Raw genomic sequence first — 15,685 nt, forward strand, 5'->3', positions numbered from 1 at the left:
TCAATCCATCGACAGCTCTCTCCCACTCGCTAATCCAGAAATATGTATATCACACTGCTGGGAACATTATGGGATAATTAATATGAAAGGTACCATTAGGTCAGGGGAGTATAGCACTAGTTGTTGGCAATTTTATGGCATAAAAGTGTTACACATGCCTGAGGATAATATAATGTACACACACATACACATACTACAGTATAGTATGGTCTCTCTGTCTTCTATAGTTGCATGGGATAAAGGATAAAGTTTAACATTTGAATTTAAAACAAAAAAGTTTGCCAGATAAGAGTCCTTAGTACATGAATTGACAACTCAAGTCATCATTTCAAAGATCAAGTATTATAAACCTACATGTGAAAAATGTCTAATCTCCTTCCCTGCAACTTAACGAGTTATACCATCAATAATGTTTTTATATTGACAAAACCATTTACAGTACAACCATCAAAAGATTTTTGAGCTGACCTTATTTCTGACCAAACACAGGGAGCTCACCCCCCATACTGTATAAACGTTATGTCAATTTAGTTCCGCAGCTACAACACATCACTCAAAGCTAATTTAATATTCTGTGGCTTTGCCTTAATTGTCCAATATGTTACTGTAAACAAGTCTAACGAGATTAACATTTACACGCACTGATAAGACATATCAGTCATACATATGTACTCTGTAGTCGTTGAGTTAATTGTCAGATCATTAAATGTTAATGACATGATTAGGGTAACGCTCTAGCTGGTTCAGCACAGCACACGAGGCCTTGCCCTGAACCAGCAAACAGCAGAGCGATTCAAAGAAGATTGCATTTGTGACAAACACCATTCCAGACTCATCCATCATGCTTACCAAACTTAGACATTCATTATAAAGTTTGCCGATGGATGCAGCCTGTTCTGCTCAGCCATTCATTTTTTAGAACTTCTCTCTCTTTCTCCATCTTTTTGCCACCTTTTCTCTCTTTTTTTTGCTTTCGCTGTGTGTGAACAGCGCTGTGTGAATGAGTTTCTCTTGTTCCTCCTCCCTTACTGTAGACTGAAAGATGCTGAGCAGCAGTGTAACAAAGGAGGCAGTGCATTAATTAAATACAGCAATTTGCTTTCCTCTCCTTTTTGTTGTGGGGACAGAGCCGCTAAGATTGATGAGGCACTGTCTGATACACAAGAAGCCCACTACATCTATATCTGAGGCTGATTGTGATGGAACACCCATTCAATGGCCAGTATGTATTAGGATGTCAACTCTCGCGTTATAAACTGTGCTGGTCGTTTCATTCATATTTTATTTCATTTATTCATCTGTTTCTATCTGATTTGCATGTAAGAAAATATGTTTGCAGTCCTAGTGGTTGTTGAGTGTTTCTGGAATAGATCAAAAGGAAGGTGAACGAAGAACTTGATAAAGACAAATTTAGTAAAACAAATTGTTTGGGAAAACACCAACAATGTCTCGCTTTGGTAAATATGAAACTGCTGCCTTGTGTAGTCTTTCACACAATGTAAAATCTGTCGGCAAACATTGAGCTTCAATGTCTCTGCTTGACGGCCATGCATCTTTACTGACTTGCAAAATGACCTATGGTACAATATGTTTGGCTATTTATATATGCAGGGCGTAAAGATGGGCTTGACATTAGGAAGGGCTGAAGGAGAATAAAGGGAAGGAAAGAGGTGTTCAAACTGCCATGAAAGAGTCAAAGGAGCCCTTGAGGGTCGTCTCATTATCATACAGGTCTGTATGGATTTCACATTGCAAGGCCATAATGACAATTTAATGAAGGTTTTCATCAGCCAAATTCCCATCAATTACATCTTATTATAAGATGTTATAACTGAATCATTTTGGTGTGTAGCATAACCAAACTAACCCTGGATTTCTGAGGCTAGAAGAGTGAGTTGAGAATAATTTAACCAAGCTAAATTAATCTGTGTTTGAGGACACTTCACTGCTTGAGTTATTCTGAAGAGGTCGGAAATGTGCTTTATTAACAGTGATCTCTCAGTGTATTGAAAAAAACCCTGAGTACACTTCTACATCACCCCATCGGACTACAAGCTCAAACTGAAGGCTCATTTTGGGTAAGTCAATGTTACTACAGTTAAGCAAGACAAACACTTTCCAGGTAACAGTGACTGGTTTCGGGTCTAAAAGGGTCCTGCATTAACTAAGAGAAAGGAATTTCAGGTTTCCAGCTAGAGTATGAATTCTTCAAGGTGAAGAATTAAACCGATAGAGGTCAGAAAAACTAAATTATCAGGGGGTGGTAACCCTTTTAAAAGCAAGATTATAATATGGTTTATCTGCCAGAATTTGTTATTTGACCTCAAAAATAAGATATTTATGATCAGGGTCCTTCAAATTTGCTTTTTAAAGCCCGTCCAGCATGTTGATTCTGATACATGTTATTAGTGACAGACAGAGCAATAGCTAAAGACGTTATTTTATCCATATGATTAAAAAATCTTAGAGAAGTTTAATGATTATTTGTGCAGTCATATGCCATTTTCTATCACCCTCCAACTCACTGAAGTAAGACTTTAATCCCAATGTAGTTATCTAAGGGCTTCGCTGAACACCCACCTCTCTCTGCACCGCTGTGCCTTGCAGTTTCGTTTCTTCAATATATTTCTCTTCTGTCCCTCTCTCACCTTTGTCCTCCCCTTGGCGCTGCAGCCTCTTGCCTCTTCACTGTAATTGATAGGAACAGACTTAGTTAAGATGTCACCCGAACACATCCACAAACCCTCAGACATGGAGACAGCCCACCATCGACAGCCCACCTCGTGCCACACATGGACGAACCGATGGTTAAATTGGTGTTGTAGGAGGGTTAGGAGTGCCTGCTGCCCTCAGGGAACATTTGACCCTTCCTGTCACACACTTGCAAACTCGTACACACACTCCACACTTCAGCTGGTACAGCCAAGGCCCCACAATCCATTTACTACCAATGCAGCTCAATTAGCTCACAGACAGTTGTGCAGGTACTGCAGGCTTTGAAGTAGGCACATAATTACCGTATGCACATGCATACACCGCTCACAAGCAGCAGGTATTGTGATTGGTAATTGCTTTCCTAGTTCTGACCCAGCTGTCATGATCAATGGGTGCGACCAGGTGATTAAATGAGACAAGCACCCAAAGCCATTGATTAGAGACATCCATTCCATAGGATATAGATTTACGAGACCCTCCGCTGCACAATGAGTAAACCCAATGGGAATTCTTGTGTAAAGGTTACAAAAGGGTAGAGAATCTTCTCCTAAAGGATTTTCAATTTTAGCAGGATATCAGTGACCTTTTCAAGAAACTTTGTCAGAATAGTGAACGATGCAGTAATTGCAGAGCTAACACCTTTAAAATTCACAGTATGGATTTCTTTGTTTGGTCACATGGTTACGGTCAGAGGTCTTGAGAGAAAATCAAGAAATTATTTATTTTTTCGCTCATGAAGAATAGTCTAGAAGTAGGCAAAGTGCCCTCGCATGTTAAACAATTGATCCAGGAAGACTAACTGTTACCATTGTTATCACTGTGCTGAAACAAAAAGAAACAATAAAAGTGTAACTATAAGTGACATTGTAGGATAAAAAAGATGGGTTTAAGCATTTCAGACCTCAAGTGCATTTCAAATAATACAGAGCCAAATTAGGTGGGATCAATACTCTACAGTTGTTATTGCTGCATCAAGCAAATCAATAGACTGTAATAGAATTGTTTTTCTTTTGTATTTAGATAACACTGCGGCTGGAGGTTCATTTAATTTGTGTGTGTGTGTGTGTGTGTGTGTGTGTGTGTGTGTGTGTGTGTGTGTGTGTGTGTGTGTGTGTGTGTGTGTGTGTGTGTGTGTGTGTGTGTGTATAGATGGGACAAGCTGTAGGATTTAAATGGTAGTAGCCAAAGGACATAGTCATAAAATATTCATAATCAATTATTTATTTTAATTGCGAGATATACACATCTTATTTCAAATATTAAACATGTGTGCTTGTGAAACAACCTCCTTAGTATATTATTGTTTCTGTATGTTACTGCACACTAAAGAGAAATAAATCCCAAAACATAAACACATTCATTGTCAATATATGATGTAAATTTGGAAATCTGAAAATCTTCTGAACATTCCTTTCAAATATCTTCGCCTTTTTTTTGTTCACAGCTCTGATGGGACAGGATGTGTCAGGTAACGTCTTACAGAACAGGCTGAACACCTTTAACTTGCACCTTGAAAATAAAGCACCTCTCCCACTGCGCCTTAGCACCCTGGGGGATCTCACTTGTGAAATAACTTAGATGAAACATGAGGCATTAACCTTATAGCCAAAGAGGATGGTGGTTATTAAGAAAATGGAGAGATAAAAAGGCATTATAATCCATTCAACAGTCCTGGTGGAAATAGAGGGGGTATCATTTATCTTATCTGAAGATACTCATCCAAAAATATTTCTGTGGATAAAACTGGCCACAAGCCTGGCCTGTTGTGCCTGTGTCAACAAAAAAAGAGAGACTGTGCGTGCATCCCCCCCCCCTGCTGTGCAGGTGGTGATCAGCAAAAGTGTATCTCTAGAAACTCGCTGTCAGGCAGAATGGATTGTACTTAATTTCCAATAAGGTGCTTAAGAACGATCCCTAATCATGCCTTTAATTAGAATCCCTTGGTCATTAAGGGGAGATAATTCAGTGAAAAATAACTCTCCTCTCTGTGGGGGAAGCAAAGCGGCAGACGGACAAACGGTCTGCTCGATACACAGGCCAATTCCTCTCATTGGTGCACAATGTTCCACAAAAGGCCCAACGACAAAGGTTATAAATTAGGCTTCCTGTCTGCGACCCTACTCCTATCAGCCAACAATAAAAAGTAACCCTTTACCCAAAGAGAAGGATGGCACACCTGATAAACATATCCTGTGACTTGTAAACATTATTCTAAGGCACGTGAAAAAAATGAAAATAAAGTTTTGGCTATTTCACAAAACTGTTTCATTGTTTTGTTTGCTCTACACTCTGTTTATGGTGTTACAAAAAATCAGTATTAAAAAAAAGAGGGTTCGTGTATTTCTGCGCATTAATAAAGATTTGGCAGTATTGGGATCAAAATGGGATGAGGGTGGATGGACAATCAAATCTGATCAAGGGAATTGATGTTGCGAGAATGAGTTTTTAATAGTGTCAAGGCTACGGTCAATCTTAATTGAGGGTATGTGTATGAAAAGAAAACAGGCTAGAGGGAAAAAAATATGGCTGATTTAGAGTGAGATGTTTGGGGTTTACCAGAGTATGCAGTACACAATTTCTCTCTCAGTGAACTCTATTGAGAGCAATGAGTAAAACCTGAATTGATAAGCCCGTACTGTAGCAGCCAGGCAAAATAAAGAAGTATATATATAATATATATTGTGAACCTACAACATAACCCTAATAATGGTGAGAAGGAATGCAAAGCATACTGAACATGCCATTTAAGAGATAATTCGGTATAAAAATGATGTTTTGAAAAAGGCTTTTACAGTAAAAAAAACAAACTGTGTTTTCAGTTGCACACACCCCAAGAAAATCCTGAAACATGAATTGAAAATGAACTTTAGATTAACCCAAAAATACTTCATTTAGTTTATAATGTATATATAAAGTATCCTTTTGTGGCACCAGAATCCAAAACAAATCCTGACTGCAGGGGGAAGTCATAGCACTTAAACATTTTCCTACACACTAGAAAATACATTTCTCAGCATTTACTACTTCCAGTCTATCAGTGGAGAAGACTGCCTGGAACAGTTCAGTGATGTAGTGTGTGTATTCTGTGTTTTTGGTTACGTACTCTCCATCAGTCGTGTGTCATTTTTATTCTCAATTAAATTGTCTTGTCTTGTTTGGGAGATTCAATCCATGTGTGTGTGTGTGTGTATGTGTGTGTACAGTATGTGGCTATATAGCGATGTTTGATTAATAATCTCCTGACCATTTCATTACAGTAATCAGGTCTGGGATCGGCAGCGTTGGCAGGATGACTTAGAACTCAGGGCCTCGCCTCATTAACTCCCTGTGACCAACGAACGACACCCTCTCGACAAATTGGAATTGCCTCGGCACCCTGACTCAGACTCTTCAGGCTGTTCTGCAGCGAGTCCAGAAAGCAAAGATAATATCCCCTGTAATCTTTTGTCTCGCCATCATACCTGAGATCACGTCCCAGGTAACCTAACTCCTTTTTCCTAGGAGCCTTTATGTTCATTTTAACACCGACTAATGTCATTAAATATATTACGCTGCAGATGGATACAGTGAACAAATGTACTTTTTATCGATGTGCGTTTAGTAGCGTTGTAAACTGACCCCTTTTCTTTAACCTATTCAACACATTTTCATTCATCATCTTTAATTATTATTTTTAATACATCTTATTACAAAATGACAAAAATGGTCTCCTGCTCCCCATAACCCAGTGACAGTCAGCTACTTTGAGAAGAAAGGATAAGAAAATACCCTTTTTAGATAAAAAGCACCCTGGTGAACACACTTCACGCTGTAGCTTTTTGGGTTTACAACTGCCTGTAAATGTGTTTTGAACTCATTCGGTATCAGTGACTCCTCCTTTGTTTACTGCCCATTTGGAGAATTGTAGATGAGAAGGATATAGTAAGGGCATCAGTTTATTTTTGTATATGATATATTAGTTCATGCACTTCTATGTTAAGTGTGAGGTTTGTGTGCGTCCACACATTTTAAGACATCTAGATAGAGCGCCCGAGGCTTAAATAATGACCTGCTGTCATTTCCATGCCCTCTGAATCCCCCTCTTAATCAGCCCCCTCCATGTGCAGTCATACAATTTAATTACCCAGCAATGTTATTATTAAAACTAATTGCAAACATCCGACCCACACAGATCACTTCAGGGTGTTCATTTTATTTTCCTTTGATAAAACTGGTAGCTCGGAGACAACAATTTTCAAAATAAATAGTTGTTGATCTAATGTATTAAAAAGTAATTGTACTTAGTTCACTCTGTAAAGATTGGGGAATAGGCAAGGAAGGGTGTATCTCACATTATGTAAACGGGCCATATTCAAATTTTTCATGCAACAATATCAATTGAATAAAAATCATCACCCAATCTACATTGCTAGAAGTCCACAGAGCAGGGGGCCTCTTAACAACGACAGCTCAATGTTAAGATCCCGACTCTGCGTCCCTCTCTTGGAGTTAAATGACCTCCATATTTCCCTGTGTGGCTGACACTAATGGGAACCACGCTGGGTCGCACAACTCACCGCCCGGCCTGCCTGCACTCACTGATGCTCAGTCTAATGAATTGGTGACTGAGGTCATCTTTTCTGTGCTGACCACAAGTTAGAGCCAAACTTCAATAACCCGCTGGCAAATGCAATTAGTAGTCAACAACCATATCACTTACACAACACTGAGTGCTGCCCAGAGGGAAAGAACGCTGGTTTCAGGGTTGTGCTTGATAAACAATGAGGTCCTCTCAAAAGGGAGAGCGGGTGGAGGGAGTAATGCTATGAAGCAGCTTTGGTGTTATCAAGTCTTCTGTGTGAGGTAAGGCTGAGGGAGAATAAAGGTGAACAGTGTGCTATCATGGAAAAGATCTCAGTGAAATGTTGTCAGTTTTGCACTCACTATCGGCGCTCCATATCTGATGAACACTTATAGTTGTGAAGTGTTTACACTGCCAGAGATATCGCAGCAATAAAGGGTTTTTTCCTGCCATGTGTTGCTTGAACCAGGATATGAAATCATGGCTAAAATCTATTCAGTCATGAACCCATTATGCTTAAACACAAACACTTCCTGTGCTTGATGTTGTGTGGTTATTGTTGTTGTGGTGGTGGAGAGCTGGAAACCATGTAAATTCTTCAGGAGTCGATGAAAAGTCAGCTTGTAAATCACCTTTTTAGGATTCACATTTTTGTTGTTGTTGTTGTTGTTGCTCTACATTCATGTTGTTGTTGTGATGTGTGTATGTCTTGATGTTGTTGTTATCTTGTTACTGAAGGTGTGGTATATTAAATGTTTACTGTTGAGTGTCTGTGTTTTTCTACTGTTTATTTTCACTAGAGAGATGTTATTCTCTATTTTCGAGGGACTACAGATGTAAATAAACGTATAGCTCACTCTGGTAAAACGCTAAGGAGGTGCACTATCCCTGTGAAATAAATAAATACAAATATAACACAACCGTATCAATAGGTGAAATGTATGGAATGCAGTGCGTGTTGAAATGTTATTAAAGTGTATGTCGGTATCTTAAAGTCATTTTGGAATCTGCTGTGAAAGATTATGTCTAATTTAACAGTGACATGAGAATACTGTGGTGTTCATTTTGTTGAGTGAGACAGGCTGAGTTACAGGGACAGTGGGTTTGTAATTAACACGTTACATTCACTTTACCTAATATAAACAAAAAATAAGCTACAAAAAATTACTTTAAATATCTAAGGAAACCATGAAGACTTTGGCAGTACCTGCTTTAAAAGCAGCATCCATGTTGTATACAGTCTAGTCTGTCGTTGCGGTTAGACCTTCAACCTGATCACAATCAGCAACTGATGTAATTAATGAGGTGATTAATTGCCGGATTGATCCATTGATCCAAAGACTCTTGAGTAGAACTTGAAATCCTGAACAGAGTGTAATTACTGGGAATATTAAAAGTTTAATTGGAACCTCTTGGTCAATATTGGTGAAAATGTGTTTCTAATTTGCAGCATGTTGATGTGACTTTTTAGGGCAAGTAATTGAAATAAAAGTAATATTACCGTGTATACAATAACTGCGTGGGTCGGAATTAAATCTTTTCAGACGGCTTAAATAAAACCATGCTTAAATCACATCAGATTCATATTATGTCCAAGATAGAAAAGTTAACTTTGTTGCTTTTTAGCACAACATAACCTGACTGCACACTTGGCTTGGGAACTAGAGTCAATCATGTGGACCGAAAAGTAGCTCAAGTATTGGATTTAGCTTTATCAAAGCTGTCATGGAACCAGGGGAGATATTTTGGCCACACAGGAGTCCAAACAAATCCCTACTGCAGTCTTTAAGGTAAGTCATTACCATTGTGTGCTTAACTTGAGCTCTTGTGAGTTTTTTAATACCCGATTCTGGCTTGATGCATGCAACATGATGGTTCATAACAGTTAAAAACAAAGAAGATTCAAGAGTCTACCCTGTCCTGGGCTTAACTAGGCTTTCTAAGGATGGGTATTGGCTATGCTGTAGGGCAATCAGTGCTTTCATTGTATGATACCAACAGCAGTTAATGAAATGCTGTTTCTGCAGCCGACCTTCAAGTCTTACACCAGTACATGGACCCTTGTCTGACAGGAAAGTTAAAGTGAAAGGAAGGGTATGACGGATAAAGTGTGTGACAGGGAAGCACAGCTAGTAAAAACAGATAGGGAGAGAAGGGGAGAGAAGGAGAGAGAAGGAGAGGAGGTGAAATTAGGTGGCGGTAGTGGAGGCTTGTAGCTTGGGAAGGTGACCCTGAGACGCAGGCTGGGCTGTTCATTTAGGCAGGCAGAGAGCAGAGCAGTGACAGCGAGCACCAGAGAAGTCGTGGACCCCTGGAGAGAGGCACTGTAGCAGATGGAATAAGGGAATTTAGATTAAACAATCCCACACCACACAATGTCACCGTGTTGATGGTGCTCTCGCCTTAGAGGTGAAGCTGGACTGTAGTACCTGAAGTATTGGGAGGGAAAGGAATAGATGTGTCTGGTATAAAGACATTTTAAGAGATTGGTACGAAAACCATTCATTGTCTTTTTCTTTATGCTAGCGGATGTCTGAAAAAAGTGTGAGAAGGTTTTAAATATTGCATTTTAATTAATTAAACATTTTATGAAATAAGTAAACAGAGCCAATCACAATTTCCCATAACCTGAGGCGTCTTTTATTTGCTTCTTTGGTCCAGAAAACTACAAGATTCAATTTTCAATGATACTTTAATCACAAATCTTCACTTTGAAAATGTGAATTTGAAGAAGACGGTGAACCAAGTATTCTAACACAGTACTGAACTCATGTTGTGGTCCACATTATGTGAAATGTGTGAATGCAGGCTGTGGTTAATAACATCATAACATTTTAAAGTTTTGAGCCAAGACATTCACTTTGAACCTTCTCAGGATAAGCAGACACAGTAATATGAAACTACTGTATCGTACAGAGGAGATTACATTACATATAAGTAATACGAGTGCCTACTGCCATCATACATGTCCCACAACATAGTATCAACATTGGGGCTTGAGATCATAGAAATCTTTAGAGTTTTAACTTTCAGGAAGATTACAAAAATTCTTCAGCTATTTCAAATGTTTGGCAGTAAAGTCATACAGTACCAGCCTAACAGCAGACGATGACCCCATGTGGAATCCAATCTGACCATGAAAAAAGACTGAGTGTGGACAGGATTGGTCAAACTCATCATCTGGACTTCTAATTTTTCCACCTCAGTCTCATTCTCTATTTCAAAGACACTGGCTGCTGAGAGTGTGGCTGTACGAGCGATGCTCCCTCCATCGTAGTTGGACGGCCAGCTGCCCGATGTATTATATCTTCTGATTACCACCCACCACACACTCTGATAAGATCCCAGCTGGAACAGGACAGAGGCCAGAGTGCCAGCCCTCGGTCTGCATGTGTTTTGTAAGCCAATCTCAGCATGCCTGTACATCAGAGCATGTTTGTCTGGTTAATCAAACATCAGCACGGCTAAATGTGTTAGTTAAGACCAGCTGACGTCAGCATCTCACATATGGGTTGTGTGAAAAAAATTAAAGACAGATGTACACACATGTGCTATGTACACACATGTGCTATGTACACACATGTGCTATGTACACACGATCCACATGCTCGCCCAATCACATATGCATGAACAAACAAATGACTAAGATGTACCAATGTAAAGTAAATGGCAAGTTTTAATGTTGTAACTTTAGAAATATATGACAAAGCTTCTCTTTGACAATGTCCAAAGATGTCCATGTCAATATCCATTTTTCTTAAACATTATTATTAGAAGAGTATTATAACAAATCTTTGCAGATAAGTGGATATTTATGGCACAGGTAAAAAATGTTCTCATACAATATTTAAATCCCCAATTAAAATACATTTAAAGCACTGGTTATGGTCGCTAATCAACGACTGGCAAAACCTTCCACCCTCAGGAAACCATGTACCATAAAGTGATGTAAACTGGTGTACATTCAAAGACATACAACTATCATCACTATTTTACGTACAGATAATTTAACTGTTTAGTGTTACTAGATTGTGAGGCTCAGATCTCAAAACAGCCATTAACTTGATGATAGACACAAAGTTAAGACTGGCAGCGTCACTATCAGCTTTTTGAGAAGTGACCAGTTGGTCCCATTGTATCCATACGGTTTGCTGTTGTTGCGACTACCCATACTGCAGAGATCATTTTGCTTTATTATCACCATTGTTGTGCCTTCTCATCCTGACAGAGCCATTTCTCAACCAGACACTCTCTACTAACTAATTCATTTTTCTGAAACAGGATTTATCTCCTATTACTCCCCACATGCAGAAGCACAATCATTTTTCTCTTCAATAAAACGAGGGGACTTTGTTTCCAGAGAATGTCTCGTCTTTTTTTCTTTTTCCCAACGATGGTTTCTGATTGTCACCTTTGTATGTTAACTGTCTGCATTTATAATGTGGCACTGACGAATGCATTCATTTTCTTGGCCACTTGTCAGATTTAATATTATTCGTTTATCCGAGAGTGCTGCCTTTTCTTCTCACCCGTGTTTCTAAATTCCTCCGGATTAAAATATTACTGTGAAAGAATCGCTTCAAATGTCTAAAAATAGATGTACAGATGTTAATCTATCACTCCAGTCTGATGTTGATATGACTGACTGTCACAAAATGTTCCCAAGGGACCATATGAATATGATACCAAAGCTTACTTGAAGAATAGAAACAGACACATTCACTCAGGATAAAGCAACATAAAAAACAAATTCACACGCAACAAAAATGCCACGCAGGTAAAGATGGAATTTTCCCATCAACAGCCCAAAGCCATTTTTTCCTCATCTTCCCCTCTCTCCCTCCCTTCATTCCCTCATCATTCTTTTTGTGTTTCTCCTCATCTCCTGAACCTCCAGAGGGTTCCTCCTGATTCATTATTTCCTGTCAACATGTGTCTCCTGAGGCCTCCAACGCACTGGAGCCCCTTCTCTAACTACACTTGAGATGTTAAATGGGTACACATTGCCTCTTTCTAAGCGACTGAGCCTTTGTGTTCACACTTTAAATTTCAAACAGGTAACAGGGGCTTTTTATTAAATATCAGGGAAAGGTTTGTACTCCCGACTCCAGGTTGATCATGGAGCGGTGACAGGTGTATATAGCCTTAACACCCAAGAGACAACCATGGTTTCAGTGGACACTTCTCTATAAAAGATGAGCGGACAATAAATAATTAACTTGCAGTTTCAGGTCTGTTCCCTGCGCTGTTTAATTGTTATACTGTACATCAATATATCCTCTTAAAGTCCCTGGTAATGGCAGGTACTTGGAAGTATATAAACAGATAGCGACATAAATGATGGCTTGTGGAATCTGAGCTCAAAATTGTGTCCTTGTCTACAAAATTGTTGTTGGAGTAGATAAAGTAAACTATAAGCTTAATGTTTTATTATGCAGATAAATTGCATCCAGAAATAGAACCGGCAGTGATTGTGACAACTACAGGAGACGGCTGGACAGTCATGTCAGTATTTGGGAAAGGTGGGATTAGGAAGGTCATATAATATTAATATCTTAGCAAAAAAAGGACCTAGAGTGTAATACATTCTAAGATGGAAGGCTGCAAAAAAGTTGTAGATATAAAGTTGACCCCTTCTTATTCACAAACATGAATCAAAGTAGATTGAGCTTATACAACTGATTTCATTCATTTTTGTTATATGGTGCAACTATTGAATGGTAAAATACACCAAGCATAAAACCATGGAAAAACATAAACAGTTGCTTCTATACTGAATGGAGATAAGGGGTCACGGTATGGATTAATGTGGATACAGATTATATGAATTATAAGCTGTGGCATTTTCAGTTACCTGATTTCCAACTAGTTGAACACCAGCATGTTAGACAGCACTTTTCACCAACCATATCAAAACACCAAAGAGAATATACTTGATAATAATGAGTAAGGACTCACTTAAAAATGTTTTGATGTGTCACCTGCTGTACTTTTAAATGCATGTATGTGCATTTACAGGAATAGACACAAACAAGAACACATGTCTTTCTCTGCATCTAGTTTTTGGCCGCTGCTGATAGCGGGATCCATTGATTCTGTCACGCAGCATCAGTCTATCGTGTCTCTGCCTTTACCTGGTATTCACATGTCTTCTCTGGAGAGCAGTATTTGGGGACACGAGGGAGGTAGAGAGAGATAAAGAACAGATCAAATGTGATTTATCTGATGTGGGACAGGCAGCCAGTAAACTATACATGCTGAAGAGGATCAGCAGGTCACAGAGGGGAAGGTCACAACTGTATAAATACTGACACGGCACTGCTACATGATTTGTGTGTGAGGAGTGGAAGATATGACTTCAAGTGTTATGTTTTAAAAACTGTGCTTGAGCTGCAGCATACTCATCTCCTTTAATAGTACACAGTATAGTGTCAAACCTCTCCATTCTCAACATTTAGGATTACTTTTCTGACTATCTGATGATATGGTTTGAAAACCACAGAGGCTATCTATATGCTCTGTTACTTTGCACTAAGGGTTCATTAATGTGGTTTCTGTGAGTTATGGGCAGTTGCTAAGCAATTTGGCAGCATTTGTTAGGGGTCAGACACCTTAATGATCCAACCTGAAACCTTGGTCTGTCATGGTGGCAATTGAGGAAAAGAAACAGAGGGGTATCACTTTGAAGTAGGTCAGGGCAGTTTGACAGGTCATCATCACTGTGTATAGCCAGAGAAATGTAGTGTATTGTATGCTTATCTTGGAAATGATACGGTTCTATGACTGCATTTACAGGATTAATGTAATTACTTTGAATGTGACATTTCTGTCAATCAATTCTTTAATTATAGTATCAGATTTAATCTGAGTGTATTCATTCATTTATTCATTAAATCAGTGTTCACTATGAAATGATTTCCTCTTGGTTGAGATGTAAAAAGTCTGGACAGAGGGCATTGCAATAATATTAGGTCTCTGATTGGGGTTTTGGTTATCAGACACTTCCATTTGGACAAAAAATACTGAAAATGATTGTCATAAAGTAACAGTGTTGGGCAGAAAAGCCACACAATGAAGCAATTGAGAAGCAACCAGCTGGCAACTTTTATCAAAAGACTGACCCCATATTTTTCTATGCCAACTGCAATCTGGAAACCCCCAGCAATATTACTTGTCCTGTTTTTAAATTTTTGGGAAATATTAAATTGTGTATACAGTTTGTTTTTATTGTGTATGCTTAATATGGTTCAAACTTGCCCTCCCAAGTACTGTTGAACAATTCATGTCCTTAAAGTGGCCATATAATGCATCTATCTGGTATTTTAAATTGTTCTCTGATGTCTACAAAGAAGGTATATAACTTTGGTTGATCCAAAAAATGTCCAGATGCAGTTTTACAGGCCAGTTTACAACCCTATGATTTGGTGCTAGAATGAAACAAGCTGAATTGCCTTATTTGGGGCTCATTTAAATAATTATGACGAGCTCTGCTCTGATTGGCTGGTTTACAAGGAGCAATCCATGGCTGCCTCAGCCCACAGAAGTAAGTGAAGTTCGCGAAACTGTGAGAGATGAACCATGGAGGCTATTGGCATCCAACCTTAAATGTTTGAGCCTTTATCGGAGGAGGAAACGGATGAATTTGAAGAACAGCCAGATTGGAGAACAACGTTACAGAGTGGTAAGTGTTAGCGTTAGTGTTTCCAGTAGCTGGTGTATGCAAATGTTGGGGCTGGACTACTTTGTGTTACGTCACACACAGGGATTGTTGTAATTCACCCGTTTTACCGCTGTGATATGCATATTCATGATTTGCACGTGAAGGAGGAAACAATGGTGTTTGAGGTTCACGGTATGTGAGTTCAATGTACTGAACTCTCCTTATTCAACTATGCCAAGGTAAATACAGTTTTCTATTCTATGGCACCTTTAAACATTTGGCATCCAAACACTGTTCTCCAACCCTAACTCTCACTGAGTCCTATCAGTCCTGAGGCTGTGGAGGTCAGCCTGTATTTCCAAACATACGACCCTGACTGCGTTGCCTTTAAGGCAAGAACCCAAAGAACTGCACGTGAGTGTGAATGTGTGTGCACTAACTGAATACTTAAATGCATGTACGAGTTGGAACTAATGCATGGGTAACATATCTCTCACCAGTAATTACTGAATTAATGGGCTGAGTAAATTGAGAAAATGGCCATCCTTAACATGGCAATACTGATGCTGAAATTTAGGCAGGAAAAAGGCCATTGCACAAACAATATATATATATATATAGGTTATAGCATGTATGTACTGAAAACTATAATGTATATAGTTTTCTTTTTGTTGGTGATTTTGTATATGTGTTCTAAAAGTAAAACATTCTTTTTAAATCTGAGTATATGACCAAGGTACTTTGTGTAA

The 15,685-nt window shown here is 38.9% G+C and overlaps 1 protein-coding gene across 3 annotated transcripts in view; it reads right to left on the reverse strand.

The window, feature by feature from the left end:
- Positions 1-15,685, reverse strand: part of LOC134883195 (neurexophilin-4) — a 103,515-nt gene that overhangs the window by 77,952 nt on the left and 9,878 nt on the right. For 2 of the 3 annotated variants that reach the window (XM_063911455.1, XM_063911454.1), the window contains exon 3: positions 2,581-2,688. The exons of the other annotated variant lie outside the window; for it this stretch is intronic. The gene's annotated coding sequence lies outside the window, so the exon portion shown is untranslated. The remainder of the gene's footprint in view (positions 1-2,580; positions 2,689-15,685) is intronic. 3 annotated transcript variants of the gene reach the window in all.

Source organism: Eleginops maclovinus, chromosome 20 (assembly GCF_036324505.1).
Source record: "Eleginops maclovinus isolate JMC-PN-2008 ecotype Puerto Natales chromosome 20, JC_Emac_rtc_rv5, whole genome shotgun sequence".
In the NCBI taxonomy this organism is placed as follows: Eukaryota; Metazoa; Chordata; class Actinopteri; order Perciformes; family Eleginopidae; genus Eleginops; species Eleginops maclovinus.